Genomic DNA, 17,037 nt, shown 5'->3' on the forward strand with positions numbered 1-17,037 from the left:
AGCAATGAGAGTACAATACCTTCATAGAAGAACAATTGTCAGAAATACATGAGGAGATTGTCTGATAACATATACATTACAGAATTATAGGCAGAGTCTATACAATTTTTAATAAAAAAATTTTAAAGGGCAGTCCAGTCCCTGAGCTACAGAGTTCAGTACAGTTAAAATAAAACAAAAGAGACCTAGGGTGTAGAGTTCTCTCATGGTTGCTTTCTCCAGATAATGGGCAAAGTTGGAGGCCTTGAAGAGTGGAACACTGGAAATTTGAGGAAGCCTTGGAGACCAGGGAGGAGCAGGCTGTCTCAGACTCCTTGAGGCTGTGTCTGGAGAAGGCAATCGGCCCTTCTGGGGAGAGAGCTGGAGGGCAGGGCTGGAGCAGCAGATCTGTTGCAAGGCGGCCATGACCAGAGGACAAGCACTCTGTAACACTTTGTTTATAAATCTGGTGGAATAAATACATGTTAATGGGAGAACTGAAGCTAAGGAAGTTAGAGAGGAAGCCTTTTCTCTTAGGTACACACTTGGAATTTTCAAGGTGTATAGTTTTGGCAGTTGAAAGAAAGGCACTTTAGGCCAGGGAGTGAGAGGAAACTTTCCCCTCCCTCTAAAAAGATGAGGCAGGTGGGAAAACAAACTGTAGATCAATACTTATCTGAGTTTATTTTTTTTTTTTTGCCTGTGATGTTGTTGGTGGATCTAAATTGTTCTCTTGAAACTCATAAGAACCTTTCGTAAGAGGTAAATATGTTAGATATATCAGGTTTGTTATTATTTGTGGCCTGTGTTGAAATCCATGTTGTAGAAGAAACAATGAGACTCGTTTTTGAGTCATAATATACCTTTTTGGAAACCTGAAAGTAATTTTGGTTAAAAGCAGTAATAGTCCCTTTCTTGCTTAGAAGGCTGTATGTTTTAAATTAAAGAGATGTCTCCATTAAGACCAGGAGAATGCTTTAGTTTTACTTTTAAAGAATATTGAAAGGGCAGACAGAATGTTACTATTCTGGGTAAAGCAGTAGCTCTAGCCATAGCTTTATAGAGGCAGTGATTATAGATGTTAAATTTTTGAAATTATTTTTGGAAGTAACTTGAAGCATTTAATCTGTCTTTTTTAATAAATAAAGGAGAACAATTGACTCCAAGGTATATATTATTCAAATAAATCTTTTGCAAAAGCTAGAACAAGGGTAATTTTCCTTATAAGAAATTATTTATATCAACAATAATATGTTTATAAATATATGTAAATATTTATATATAAGAGAATATATTCAAAGGTTATTTGAATATATTTAAATAATTTTATAAGATTAGTCAATAACTTGTATTTTTAAAAGCTTATAAGTTAAGTAAAAAAATTTTAGCTTATTAATCCAACAAAAATGTTTTATTGATAAGTTGTATAGTTTACAGTTAAGGCAAGTTTATTTTTTAAGTTTATACATTTTTATATAATATATTTTTATAAATCATATATAATTACATAGACCATATATTGTATATATTATATGACTAAATATATTATATGTAATATAATTGTATAATGATTAAATTATCCAAACAGTTGTTTAGATAACTAATTAGGCTGTATCTCTTATTTTTAATAGCTTATGACTTAAGGTTAATTGTTAATAGCTTATACACTTGGAACTGTATGTTTTATTTCTGTTAAATTTAGCCTATAAAGCAATAATGAGTTTATTTTAATGTGTAAAAAAAGTTCTTACTCATAAATACAATGTAAAAAGAAGATTGGTAATTATGAATTCTTTATAATGTATCATGATATATATAAGACACAATAGAGAGATTAAAACACCTTTATGTGTGAAAAAAGAGAAAATGTATTTTAAACTGTTATGAGTATAACAGGATAACAGAGAACACGTGAGCATTAATATTTTTAAAAATCAGTTTAAGACCCCAAAATTCTACCAAGGAACTTCTACAGTTCATAAACACTTTCAGTAATGTAGCAGGATACAAGATTAACTAAAAAAAAAAAAATCAGTAGCCCTCCTGTACACAGATGATAAATGGGCTGAGAAAGAAGCCAGAGAAACATCACCCTTCACAATAGCCACAAATAGCATAAAATATCTCGGAGTAACTCTAACCAAACAAGTGGAAGACTTGTACGACAAGAATTTAAGATCTTTGAAGAAAGAAATTGAAGAAGACACCAGAAAGTGGAAAGATCTCCCATGCTCTTGGGTAAGTAGAATTAACATAGTAAAAATGGCAACCTTACTAAAGCAATCTAAAGATTCAATTCAATACCCATCAAAATCCGAGCAAAATTCTTCACAGACCTCAAAAGAACAGTACTCAACTTCATATGGAAAAGCAAAAAACTCAGGATAGCCAAAACAATCCTGTACAATAAAAGAATTTCTGGAGGCATCACAGTTCCTAACTTCAAACTCTACTACAGAGCTACAGTGCTGAAAACAGCCTGGCACTGGCATAAGAACAGACAGAAGGACTAATGGAAGCAAATAGAAGACCCAAATATCAATCCACACATCTTCAAACACCTGATTTTCGACAAAGAAGCAAAGATATCAAATGGAAAAATGAAAGCATATTTAACAAGTGGTACTGGCTATCAACATGTAGAAGAATGAAAATAGATCCATATCTGTCACCATGCAAAGATCTCAACATAAAACCACCCACACTGAAGCTCATAGAAGAGAAAGTGGGAAATATATTTGAATGCATTGGCACAGAAGACCACTTCCTAAATGTGAACCCAGTAGCACAGACACTGAGAGAAACAATTAATAAATGGGACCTCCAGAAACTGAACAGCTTCTGTAAAGCAAAGGACACAAAATAAACAAGACAAAATGACAGCCTACAAAATGGGAAAAGATCTTCACTAACCTCACATCAGATAGAGGGTTGATCTCCAAAATATACAAAGAACTCAAGAAATTGGTCATCAAAAAAAAAACAAATAATCAAAAATTTTTTAAAAAAAGAGTGCAGACCTAAACAGAGAACTCTCGACAGAGGAATCTAAAATGACTGAAAGAATTTAGGGAAATGCTCAACGTCCTTAGTCATCAGAGAAATGCAAATCAAAACAACTCTGAGATTCCATCTTGCACCTGTAAGAATGGCCAAGATCAAAAACACTGATGACAACTTATGCTGGAGAGGTTGTGGTGTAAATGAAACACTCCTGCATTGCTGATGGGAATGCAAGCTGGAACAGCCCCTTTGGATATCAATATGGTGATTTCTCAGAAAATTAGGAAACAACTTCAAGACCCAGCAATACCACTTTTGGGTATATCTCCAAAGGACACTCAATCATGCCACAAGGACATGTGCTTAACCATGTTTATAATAGCATTGTTTGTTATAAACAGAACCTGGAAACAACCTAAATGCCCCTCAACCAAAGAATGGATAAGGAAAGTGTGGTACATTTAAACAATGGAGTACTACACAGCAGAAAAAAAAATGACATTTTGAAATTTGCAGGCAAATGGATGGATCTAGAAAACATCATATTGAATGAGGTAATCCAGACCCAGAAAGACAAATATCATAGGTACTCATCCATAAGTGGTTTTTAAACATAAAGTAAAGAAAACCAGCCTACAAATCACAATCCCAGAGAACTTGGACAATAATGAGGACCATAAGAGGGACATACATAGATCTAATCTACATGGAAAGTAGAAAAAGACAAGATCTCTTGAGTCAATTGGGAGCATGAGAGCCTTGGGAGAGGGTTGAAGGGGAGGGGAGAGGCAGGGAGAGGAGCAGAGAAAAATGTAGAACTCAATAAAAATCAATAAAAACGTTAGTTTAAAAGGACAGATACTTTGTGGCTATATTATTATTTATACCTGTAAGGTAGATGGCATTTAATAAGAAGACAATCAGACAGCTGAAGAAATGTTTGTAGGGTTAGGGTGAGAGATTTTTAGAGTTAAAATGAAGACTGTAGAATGTAAATTTAAAAGCAAGCGACAGCATGCATTTTCTTGGCTGGCCTGAGAAATGCAGGCTGCTGAATGAGAGACAGACAATAAAGAGCAGTTAGAGGCTGAGGCACAAAGAGTTAATAAGCTTTACAAAGGAAGATTTATTCAGTTTCGTTGAACATCTCCAATCCAACTGACAAAAATTGTATAGAGTTTTACAAATTGTTGTGAGAGTGTCCTCTCTCCATAGTTTATTTTTGGATGTGCTAACCTGTATGTGGTCACTGTGTGTGTGTGTGTGTGTGTGTGTGTGTGTGTGTGTGTGTGTGTATAAAAACGGGAGGGAATAGCCTCATCTGTAAAGAGAGAAAGGTATATTTTTAGCATAACAATACGAAGAAAAGCTATAGGAATACTTTATGAAATATTGAGAAAACATCATTTGAGCATCTGAAATAAGTCTATCCATACAGACTCATGCTGTAAGTCTGTCAGGGAAACTTGCTTTATTTCAATAAGGAGCACCAGTAATAGACACTTCTAGAGTTTTAGAGCAAAACTGAACCATTTAGCCTTCAGGAGTCGTAGTAAAGAAGCCATTTGGAATAATAGGAATCTGAACGGCCAGCCCTTAACACTGGCGGTCTTGTCAATTGGTTAATTAGGAGTAACAAGCAGCACCAGCACTGGCGGTCTTGTCAATTGGTTAATTAGGAGTAACAAGCAGCACCAACACTGGCAGTCTTGTCAATTGGTCTTGTATTAGGAGTAACAAGCAGCACCAGTTAGGAGTGCAGCTTTTCACTGTCTCAGTTAGACCCCGAGTAAAATAGCAGCGGGAGATTTTTGTCTGAGAGTTTGATTTAAAGTTATATCCTCCAAGGTAAAGTTTTCTATGCCTAATTTATTAGTATCATCCCTTGAACTATTAATTTTAGCAACTGCCTGTTGCATTGTAGATGTTTGACTTAAATAAGAGAGAAAGTAACATGGTTAGAACATTTAAGGAGGGATTGGAATTTTTTTCTTTCCTCGCCATCAATGAGATTTCAGCATCATGGGAACTAAATAACACCAGTACTCCTCACACTATTCCATGAAGCAGGAAAAAAAATCTTCAGATTCTTTTTAAAAATCCAATACTACCTGTATACCAATGCCATACAAAGACCCAATTTTTTTTTAAAAAAAAAGAAAATTATATGTCAGTATTTCTGATGAACATAGATGCAAAAATCTCAATAAAATACTTGTAAACAATTCAAGAATACATATACTTAATACTTGCTTGTACAGTGAACAGATAAAAACTGTTATTCCTGTGGAAAAATATTAGCCTAGTATTAAGCAATATCAGTATGGAAATATTAGCTTAATATAGAATTAATTCTGAAAAATAACTGAGTTAATATCATTAAGTGATTGTAATGTAAATTGTATATATTTTTTTACTTTTTCCTCTTATTGAAAATAAGTGTGTGGGACACTGTTACAAATGCAGGTCTAATGAAAAAGCCAGTTATGAAAACCACCTATATGGTATGTAAATTTTTAAAAAAGGAATAAAAAAATGAAAGAAAAAAAGAAAATAGATACCTTTCTCACGTAATATATCCTAATTATGGTTTCCCCTCCCATTACTCCTCCTAGTTACTTCTCATTTCCCCTTCCATTCAGATCCAACCACTGTATATTTCTCAGTAAAAAAAAAGAATGTGCTTCTAGAGGATATTGATAAAATATAAAAAATAAAATATGATAATATAAAACAAAAGCTATCATATTGGAGTTAGACAAGACAAACAAACAGAAGGAAAAGAGCCCAAGAGAAGGCAGAAGAATCAGAGACCCACCTAGTCACATACTCAGGAATCCCATAGAAACACGAAACTGGAAGTCATAACTATTCCATCCTCTGGTATGAGCTGAATGTATATTAACACAAAATTATCAACATTTATATAATGTTACTATTTTCAATTTATAAATATAAAAATAAAAGTGAAATTAATTTGTTAAAAAGAACACAAGAAAAAATTATCCACCTGTGATCAAGTTGACTTTATTCCAGAGATGCAGAAATGGTTCAGCATACATAACTCATTAAATGTAATGCACTGCATAGACTCAGGGACAGAAACTAGATGATCATTTCATTAGATGCAGAAAAGGCTTTTGAGAAAATCCAGCATCTTTTTTTTTTGACAAAAGTGCTAGAGATTCTAAGGATCCAGGAGTCATATCTCAACATAATATACATAACTAACAGCTTGCTGAAAGTAGAAAAACTATAAGCATTTACATAAAGTTAGGAAGAGGACACACTCTCTCCCCTCCTGTACTACACAGTGTTTGATTTCTCATCTTAAGCAATAGGACAAGTGAAGGGTTAAAATGAGAAACAAACAGGAAAGGAGGAATTTAGAGTATCCTTACGTGCAGATAATATATTTTACACTAAAGACTTCACCATAAAATTTCTATAGCTGACAAACTTATTCAGCAAAGTACTAGGACATAAAATTAACATGCTAAAATCAGTACCTATTGTCTATATAAATGGCAGTCATACAAAGAATGAAATCAGGGAAACAATTCCTAATTCAAAATAGCCTCAAAAATACAATATTCAGGTGTGAAGGTTTGAATAAGATGTACCACATAAGCTTATAGATTTGAATACTGAGTCACCAGGGAGCGGAACTCTTTGATAGGGTTAGAAGGATTAGAAAGTGTGGCCTTGTTGGAGGAAGTGTGTCACTGGGGGTAGGCTTTGAGGTTTCAATAACCCACACCAGTACCACACCAGTCTTTCTCTGCTTGTGAATCAGACAGTAGCTCAGCTACTTCTCATCATCATATCTACCTGCATGTTCCCCGCCATAAGGAAAATGGACTAAGCCTCTGAAACTGCACGCAAGTTCCCATTTAAATCCTTTCTTTAATAATAAATGCATTGGTCATGGTGCTTCTTTACAGCAATAGAACAGTGACTAAAACAATTAGGGAAGTAGAATCTTGGAGAAAGAAAACATTAAGATATTGAAGAAGGAAATGCAATAAGATACCAGAAGGTGGAAAAAAATCCTCCTTTTCTCATGGGTTATTAGGAGTTGATAGTATGAGCATGGCCATGCTACCAAAAGCAACCCATAGGTTCTGTGCAATTTGCATCAAAACTCAAACGTAATTCTTAACAAAAGCTGCAAAAGTAATCTTAAATATAATATGGAAATGCAAAATACCCAGAATAGCCAAAACAATTTTGAACAAGAAAATGCTGAGGTTAGCATTATTTCAGATTTCAAGCTGTACTATAGAGCTATAGTAATATAAAGGTATTAGCATGAAGACAGGCTCATTGGTTAATAAAATAGCATCAAAGCCCCACATATATGCCCGCTCATAAAACCTCCTTATTTTTGACAAAGAGGTCAATTATATACATTAGAGAAAAGAGAGAATTTTCAACAAATGGTGTTGGTCAAGCTGGATAACTTTATGTAGAGAGTTGAAAACAGGATCTTCAGCCCTGCACAAAACTCAGCTTCAAAGGAAATAAGGACTTCAGCAAAGGACTTGAAACCTTGGATCTGATAAAGCAGAAAAAAGAGAATATGCTTGAACTTATTGGCTTAAGACAAACTTTCTGAACAAGACACCAGCAGTGCACGCATTAAGACCACTAACAAATAAACAGGAGCCTCATAAAATAAAACCTTCTGCTCATCGAAGGACATCACTGTTCAAGTAAAGAGGCAGGTTTCCTCATAGGAAAACAATTCTACAAGTTATATATCTGACAAAAAGTTTGTATCTAGAATGTGGAGAGAACACCAAGAGAACAAAACAACACAAGGCATGGAACTGAACAGAGTCTTCAAAGATGAAATACAAATGGCTGTGAAAACTGTCCAATATATTTAATTATGATGGAAATGCAAATTAAAACTACTTTGATATTTCAGCTTGCCCCATTCAGAATGGATAAGACCGGAATCCAATGAGAACACATGCTGGTGTGGATGTGGAAAAAGGAAAACACTTATTCACATCTGGTGGGAGTGCAAACTGGTGCATCCTCTGTGGAGATTGCTGTGGAGATTCATTGAAAAGCAAGAAATATATCTACCACTGGTCCAGCTGTATTATTTTGGGAACACACCCAAAGGACTTTGTATCCTAATGTAGAAATATTTGATCCTCCTTGTTCTCTCCACCCCTCACTCCCGGTAGTTTGACTAGGTCTTTGCCAATCTTGTACAGTTTTTCCTAACACCAAGCCTTAGGTCAGTTGTCTTCTGCTCTTAGAGTTTCCGTTTCAGGGCTTTCTCCCCTGCACTTGCGGTTTGTCACCTACTGCTTTCATGTGTGGTTTGTTCTTGTCCTCATGCGATCTCTCTGCATTTCTAATGTAAGCCCTGGCAGCTATGCCTTCCTCTTGGAACTGCACTGCTTGTGTCCCAAAGATTTAATCAGCTGTGTTTTCATTTGATTGTGGGGGATTTTTTAATTCTTTCAGAAGCTTTCTGCAGTTTAGGATTTAATGCAGAGGCAGGAGGATTATGATCTTGAGATCAATGTGGCTACATACTAGGACTCTGTCTCAACAAACAAACAAAAACTTTGAAAAATGCTAAATAATGTTATAAAAACTTTATATAATTTTTAAAAGTATTTTTCTTTATGCAAAATAGTTTTTCTTAGTTATGTTAAATAAGGATGCTGTTTACCACATTTTTAAGTTAACGCCATTGTTCAAGTAGCCACCCTGATGTAGCCTTGTTTTAGTTTGTGTTTCTATTGTTGTGAAGAGACGACATGACCACAGAAACTGTTATAAAGAAACATTTACTTGGAATTGGCTTATAGCTTCAGAGGTTGAGTCCATTATCATCATGAGAAAATGAATGAGGACACATGGTGCTGGAGGAATAGCTGAGAGTCCTATATCTTGCAGGCAACAGGAAGTTGACTGAGACACTGGGCAATATCTTGCGCATAGGAAAGCTCAAAGCCCACCTCCACAGTGACACATTTCCTCCAACAAGGCCATACCCATTTCAACAAAGCCACAACTCCTGATGGTACCACTTCCTATGAGATTATGGGGGCCATTTACATTCAAACTACCAAAAGCCTTAAGCAAAATAAATAAATGGAACTAATACATTTTACCAACCTGATCCAAATAATAGAGAAAACTATGTAATCCAAACAATGGATGTGCTAATAAGTTCTATATTCTAATTCTAAATTGTATTTTATTCTTAGGATATAACTTGAGATTCTCAAACTTTCAACCATTGGTTGAATCACAGTAAATACCCTCCATTTCTGCATTGTTCAGGACACCATTAAATCTATGTGGCAGAGACTCAGGCCAAGATGGCTTGCAGAAATTGAACGAAGGATGAAGGCTGGAAACGTAGCTCAGTGGTAGAGTGAATGTCAAGCTTATGCATAGGCCTGGTTTCAATCTGTACCATCACAAAATAAAGCATCTGAAAAACAAGAAGAGCCTCAAGTACAGAGTAAATTGTATCTGTGAAGATAAAATTGGTTACAAAACAAAATTAAAAGTATTTTAGAGCTGGAAGTGATGGCCCAATTTGTCATCCCAGCACTTGAGTCATAGCAGGAGGACACTACACAATTGAGCCAAGCCTGGATTTGAGTCTAGCCAGGGCTTCAGAGAGAGGGAGACTCTAACACCAAACAAATAGGCAAACAAAAACACAAACACACCAAACAAGAGCAAAAATCAGTGGAAGAGACTCATTGGCAGAAGCAATTAGGAAGCTGAAGGATGTAATTAATTCTCTGGAAGTTGAGTTCGGAGAGCACAAAATGCATGATGAAATTAGGACACATGTGTGCACACACACCTTTCTGACTGCTTTGCCTCCTGCTGTGTTCCTCCTCTTAGGCAAGTTCTATTCCTGCAGTGATAGTGACAACCCTCACTTCCGGGCTTCTCTCAGCTTCCCAGAGCTGAGAAGGGAATGTCCCTTTCCCATACCTTTCCTCAAAGCCTTGGACTCATCATAACTGACTCCACTTGGAGACTGGATTATCCATTAACGGTATGCACAACAGACATCTGTCACTGGTTTCACTCCGTAAGAGCATAGAAAGGAAACCTAGCTGCTAGTAGCTGTTGCTTCTATCATGTTTTATAAAAGAGTTCTGTACTTCTGTGTAAAAACCAGGAACTGGACCAAGCAAGTGAAGTGACATTCTTCATTTTAGGAATTTCTGGGCCAATGCTTTCTGTATTTCTGAGAAATACCCATAGCATTTAATTTAAAGACCATAGTAAGTATACTTCTGAAAGTTCAATCATACAAGGGAAGAATAAGTTTGTCTTCAAATATGTCTGCCTTAATTTCTAGAATTTTCATGTATGTTTTTGATAAATTCTATTTTATTTTATTTTGTTATTAACCTCCTCCTAATCATTAAGGTCATTAATGTTACTTGTAGTACTGTTTTTAATATTATTATTGTATGATTGTCCTAGGCTCTTTGCATTAAAATGGAGCCCTGTGGGTAGTTTTGGTCACTGTTGTGAGCAGAAGTAATATGAACTGCAAGAAGTCAAACATTTTTCTTTCATGTTGCATTTGAGCAAAGGTAATGAGTCTGCTGTGCCATTCTAGGTCTGCATGTGATTGCAGTTAAGTCCCAGTTGGAAGAAGAAATAAACCTTCGCTACTCTGGTTCCTGAAATTTTGCTCTTGGTCGCTATTAGAGCAAAACCTGGTTTGATCTGACTGATGTGTAAATGTTGACGTAATTCTTTTTTTTCTTTGCACTGTTTGTCGCAAGTGCTTCTCTTTTTTCTCATTTTTTTATTAAAAATTTCCATCTCCTCCCCTCCTTCTCCCCCTTCCCTCCCCTCACCTCCACCCATACCCCCACTCCCTCCCTTTCCAGGCCAAAGAGCCATCAGGGTTTCCTACACTATGTTAAGTCCAAGGTCTTCCCAACTCCCCCCAGGTCCAGGAATGTGAGCAACCAAACTGACAAGGCTCACACAGAGCCCGTCCATGTTGTAGAATCCAAGCCCATCGCCATTGTGTTGACTTAATTCTTAAGGGTTATATTATACCTGACTTTCACAAAAGCCCCATGAGATAGATCAGATTTAAATATGTCTTATACTTTTATAGATAATCAAAGAGGATCACGGGACTGAATTCTTTGCTTTGCAGGCACAGTGAGAAAACTGCGAATGAAACTCAGAACCAATGACTTGCCATCTATCGCTTTATTATTCATTCATTCATTCATTCATTCACTCATACATTCATTTCATTATTGTGCTGGGGATTGACCTCAAGGCTTCACACTTGATCAGTCCAGTTCCCACCATGGAGCTAGCTCGCTTGTCTCTGATGTTTTCATAGAATATTACTATCAAATCAGAAAGAATCTCTAACTCTTCACAGACACGCTTCCAATGTAAAACATTTCAAAGGTGAACACTGCAGCATAATTTATGTAATTTTGATGTGCTCATTCACAACACTGCGTGTTTCCCACTTCTGTAGTTTCCTTTGTCATTTATTGTATTTATTAAGCTCGTTTAGTTCCAAGCTAAAGAGTGCCCCCAAGAAAGTCAATCTCTTTTAGAAGTACACCCAGGAGTTAGAGGGTTCAGTTGTAAAGGTCTTCCCATGCCAGAATGAGAACCTGGGTCCCCAGAACTCAGGTTTTATGAAGGTCTGCACTGGAGAAGAAAGGCAGGCTGATTCCCTAGGACTCATTGGCTAGCCAGCCTAGATTATCCAGTGAGCTCCAGGCCACTGGGACACCTTGTCTCAAAAAGCAAGATGGCTGATGCCTGAGACGTGACATCAAAGTTGACCTCTGGCGATCCTAAGCACAAACACACCTGTGGGCATATGAACAAATTACACACACAGGATATAATACTTTGATTTAATTACTATGTTTTGCTTATATAAACTATAAAAACTGGACTTGCAATATCTATGACAGTTTAATGTCATAAATTCCCACTACCTTGAACCTGAAGGCTATATTCAAATTCTTTGGTGTTTTTCAGGTGAATTTCCAAGAGAGATTTCTAAGACAGAGGACGTGGGGCATGGACAATTGATGAAAACATTTCCAGACCTGAATCTCTCCGACATCCGCGTCCTAGCTTCATGCAGTCTCCACCCTGTGAAGCTATTCTAGAGAAATTATTAACTACACGGTGAGTCTGAAAGCAGCAGATGCGAGGCTCGGCTTTCCTCCCTTCTTACCTCCTCCACCAAATATATTTGTAGAGTACATATTTATCTACCTAAAATAAAAAAGAGAGGGAAAAAACCCTGTCACCTCCCTTGTAAGAGGAAGTAAGCAGATCTTTGCCTTGGGCTATAAAAATATTGACAGTAGATAATGGGCCTGCATGAGATACTAGTGGGAAGTGAGTTAATCATCACAGGATCGAACTGCGCGAAGCTTCAGATGCTGCCTCGGATCAGAGCCGCTGTGAATGCCGTTTTGTTAGTAGCTGGCAGGTGACAGAAAGCCCTTTCAGTCTTGCTTTCCAGTAACTGGAAAGCTCCATGTCAGAAACGTAGGCGGTGAGAGGACACGTGTGTCCTTATCTATGCCCGTGAATTGTTTTTCCACAACTGTCAGAAAGAAACGACCATCCCGAGGGTGCTGAGTAGCTCAGCAGTGTGATGAGCAGCAAGTAGGAATACCAGAAAAGGAAAGCCCAGTTTGGAAAACACGGCAAGAAGGAAGACACTCCTTTAGCCAAATAATGTTGCCTAGTTCAATATTGAATTTCCTCTTAAAAATATTGCTATACTCTAATATTCTTATAATCCTTTGATGTTACAACTTTTTTCTTACTTTTTTGAGACATCTTATTATGTAGCCAAGGCTGCCCCAAACTGGAGATCTCCTGTCTCAGTCTCCCTTGTACTGGGATTGCAGGGTGTTCTGGGATTGCAGGTGTTCGGTCCCATACCTGGCTTGATATTAGCATCTTTTAGAAGACTAAGAAGTTTCCATGTAGCCTGAGATGGCCCTTATGACAGAACCAAAATCTCCAAATCCATCTCATTTGCAGTGGGAAGTAAGATGCTTTGTGACATATTTATACCGCCTCAGAAATTGATCAACGGAGCCAACCACGCTCTGAAAATAACAGGTCCATGTTCTCCTGAAGCATAAATCTTTACTGCCCTTCAGCATAACCAAACTGAAGAGATATGATACATGATTTCCTGTAATGATTAACCCCCTATTTACCAGCTGTCCTGGTGAATACCTCTAGACTTGAGCACACATTGGGAAGGTGGAAGAGTGTCCAGGTGCAGCGCTCCCCCTGCCCCAAACATTACAGTAGCAATCATTCCCTTCTCTAAACTTTAACTGAATTCCTTGCTCATCTGTGGTTTAACTTTCAGAGCAAGTGATGAGACCATTTGAAGTCTCGGCCGTATTAGAGGCAGAAAATAATAACAACACTGCCAGGTAGGAATGAATTAGTTGACTGCTGAAAAATTCAGGAGGGCCCAGTGGGGGGATCAGTTTTCTAGGTAGACTCCAGGGCAGTTTCTTTATTTCATATCCTCTATTGTTCTTCATAAAGTCCTGCAAACCTAGTTTACAAGTGGGTTTGACTGAAATTATTTCATTGATCGAAGGTAGTATCTTTGGGGACAGTCTGCTTGTTCTTTAGATGAGAAAAGAAGGGGGGAGCATTGGCAGCATGTGTGAAGAAAGAAACAAAATTCTGAGAACGGTCTCAAAGCAACATCCGGAAGAGCTGATGTTTTAGTGGCCAGTGGTGGAGCCGCAGCTTGTTCTCTGTCAAGGTGAACATGGAAGAGGTCTTCCAGTAGGCTGGCTCTGGAATCCGAGGAAGGACGCATTGGTGAGCTCTGATGCCAGCAACCCATATGTGACCATTGACTGAAGTTTACTATAGCAGGTGCCTATCCCAGGAGGAATTCTAACCACAACAAAATAGAGACCTGTAGCGCTTGATAAACAGATGGACCAATGCTGGCCAGGTGATTGCCAGTTGATTCTCTGAGACTAAGCTGCCGAGAAAGCAAAAGTGTACAGCAAGATTCAGGGTGTCTGTCAGAGGAGTGGGGTGTGGGGGAGAAAGAATAGAGAAAGAGTCTTCCTATCACCATGACAGGAGACTGGTTTCCAAGGTGAGGCCACCCACCTCACCTTTCCAGTCCTGGCCTGCTTCTCAGGGAGGCATTGAAATATTCCACATCTCGGTCAGGCAATGATTTGTTCTTGCCAGGAGTAAGCGCTAGCTGGCCTAGCAGTGAAGAGGCTATTCAGGTCTTGCCTGGACTGAGGTGGCCAACAGCAAAGGAAAGGCCTGAGGAGCGGAACCTGACGAGGTGAGGACAAGGCAAGGAAAGGAGCAAAGGAAAATCAAACCTGTGTCAAGGAAAACCAATAGAAGGACATTAAGATACAGAGAGTGGGGAAAAGCCAATGGGTGGCTGAGGGCTACTGGAAAATGATGGGAAAGGAAGAGTTAGAAGATGATGGCTAAAAGTTGGCTAAGGCTAAAAGGCCTGGAGGGAAGAAGGCATCGCAAACACAGTTAGGTGACGTGTGAAGGGCAAAAACTCAAAGGAAGACAGACTAGGACAGCTGGACTGGTGAGGCAGGCACTGTACTAAGTGTGGGTCTAATGCAGAGAGTGAATTGCTCAAGACTCTGTGTGCTGTGTAAACACACATAATCTTAGAATCCAGGAGGCTGAGACAGCAGGATCCTGCTACCATCTAGGTATCCTAATGAGGTTTTTTACTACCCCAGTTAAAGAAGTAAAAGGCAGAAAAAAAAAAAAAACCCAGACACAGCAGGCAGCAACAGGTAACAAAATGACTAAAAGTGAAGGGGGAAGGAAGTAGTATACAGAGAGAAAGACTCCTCGTAAAATGAGAAGAGAATCTGCAAACCATTTTTTTCCCTCTCTGGAGGCCTGAGATGGGTCCCTCTCCCCTCATTTTCGATTGAATGATTTAAATGAAGAAGGAAGTGCTGAGGGAACCCTAGCTTCTATAAACATATTCAGGAAAGGCCTTGAATATATCTGACCAGCCTAGATTGGCAATCTGGAAGGGAGTCTCATGTTAGGAGAGTGAGGAAGGACCCTGCAGTTTTATATTTTTATTGTTTACCTGTAGTCCCTTTCATTATCTGTCTGCCTTCTGGGGATCTGCCCCTCAAGCCCGAATTGGTGGCATCCTGGGCTACATCATAATAATGATATTGTCTGTCACCAGTTTTAAGACGCCATTTAATGAAAGAAAATCAAAGCAAAGTCTTCTGTGGTCAGACAGCCTCAGTGACACCGATTGTCATTTATTTATCTTTCATGGACTTATCTGCCTGCTATTATGCCAGGGGCAGTCATTAAGGCAGGAGTTTCTCAACTCGAGGTGCTGGTCCTTCAAAAGTAAATGACAAATCCAAGTATGAAAGCACAGAGTTTGCATCATGAGGTACAGAGGGAGAGAGAGGGGGGGGGAGAGGGGGAGAGAGAGAGAGAGAGAGAGAGAGAGAGAGAGAGAGAGAGAGAGAGAGAGAGAGAGAGAGAAGGGGTTATATAGAGGGCTTCTTCCCCAGTGGCAAGGAAGGCAAGCTCTCCATGCGCATGTCACATCCTTGGTCCCTGGTAGAGCTTCAGAGAGTCTCCCAAATGGTCCCTGCTGTGCACATGCTTCTCCTCTAGAACCCCCGAGAAGCACCTCCCATTGAGCAGTCATGCCACCCGGTTCCACTCTAGTTCTGAGACTAACTGAATATCCTAGGCTACACGACATATCAAAGAAGATGGAAGCAAATTTAACACCCTTGTTTTAGATGAATCCTCATTTCTCTATTGAGCAATAGGCATGATAGAGGAGAAGAAGAGATTCGCTTCAGAAACTATTGCGAAAGTCGTGTTCTGGTCTAAAGCAAATCCTCTGGGAGTTCTGTTTTCAAGTTAAAACTGAATAGGAAAGAACTTACGCCATAGCTTCACACTTTTTTCTTTTTCCTAGAAGTAGAAGCCATTGAGAGGTCATAATATAGTGAGAGCAGTGTTTAAGAAGGAGCTGGTGTGGTACCATAATTCAGGACTGGTCACAGAGCAGTCCAAATTCTATAAGGCTTCAAATTAAATCCTGAGGAGCTGCCCACTGTGTACAAAAAGAGAAGGCGGCAGGGTTGGGGCAACTACCCCATAGGTGGACATCTAGAGCTGATGCTCTGATCCTGAAATTCAGCCTAGGCACCTGCCTGCAGCTTGATCAGAAGTACAATTCCCTTTTCAAATACTTCCAGCCCAGCACTGTACTCCCTCTTTGAAAGGATCTAAATCACAAGCAAATCAAGGATTGTCTTCATTCAAGCACGAGAGGTAGTATAAAAGGGAGAACTGACTCATGACAGGCAAAGAACAGAACTTTTGGAACAAAGAAATAACAGGACAATAGTGACTGTTCATTTACAGGGGGGGTGAAAGGAAACAGCCAGTAGCTCAGATGACCAAGCCAATGAAAAATGTATGTTATCCCTGAATAAATCCACAGGCACAAGTATAGCAGGTAAATTCACATCTTCTTCCAAGAGAAACATCATGCTTCACAGCCCTGTTTTCCTCCTATCCCTGCTCGTCCTCTCCATGCATAGATGGGCAACAATTTTAGAAAATTATTTTCTTTGGGACCATTACTTTTGTGATATTTTATCATATATTCTTTTTATTATTAAATTTGTTTTTTAATTTTGTGTATATATATATATGTTGTATTTGTATCATTTCTCTCCCTCCTCCCTCCAACACCTCCTATGTCTCCCTCCTTTCAAATGTATGTTTTTTCTTTCATTATTATTTTTATTATGTATGTCTATAAATTAATAAACATATAAGTGCAGCCTGTTAAATTCACCTAATGTTGCTTGTATGTATATGGTTTTAAGCTCAACCATTGGTTTTGGAAAACCAATTCTGGGGTTCATCTGTAGGAAAGATTAATTCTCCCTCACCCAGTAATTATTAAATACCTGTAGCTTTTCATGTGGGGTGATA

This window comes from Arvicola amphibius, chromosome 2 (genome assembly GCF_903992535.2).
Source record: "Arvicola amphibius chromosome 2, mArvAmp1.2, whole genome shotgun sequence".
Lineage (NCBI taxonomy): Eukaryota > Metazoa > Chordata > Mammalia > Rodentia > Cricetidae > Arvicola > Arvicola amphibius.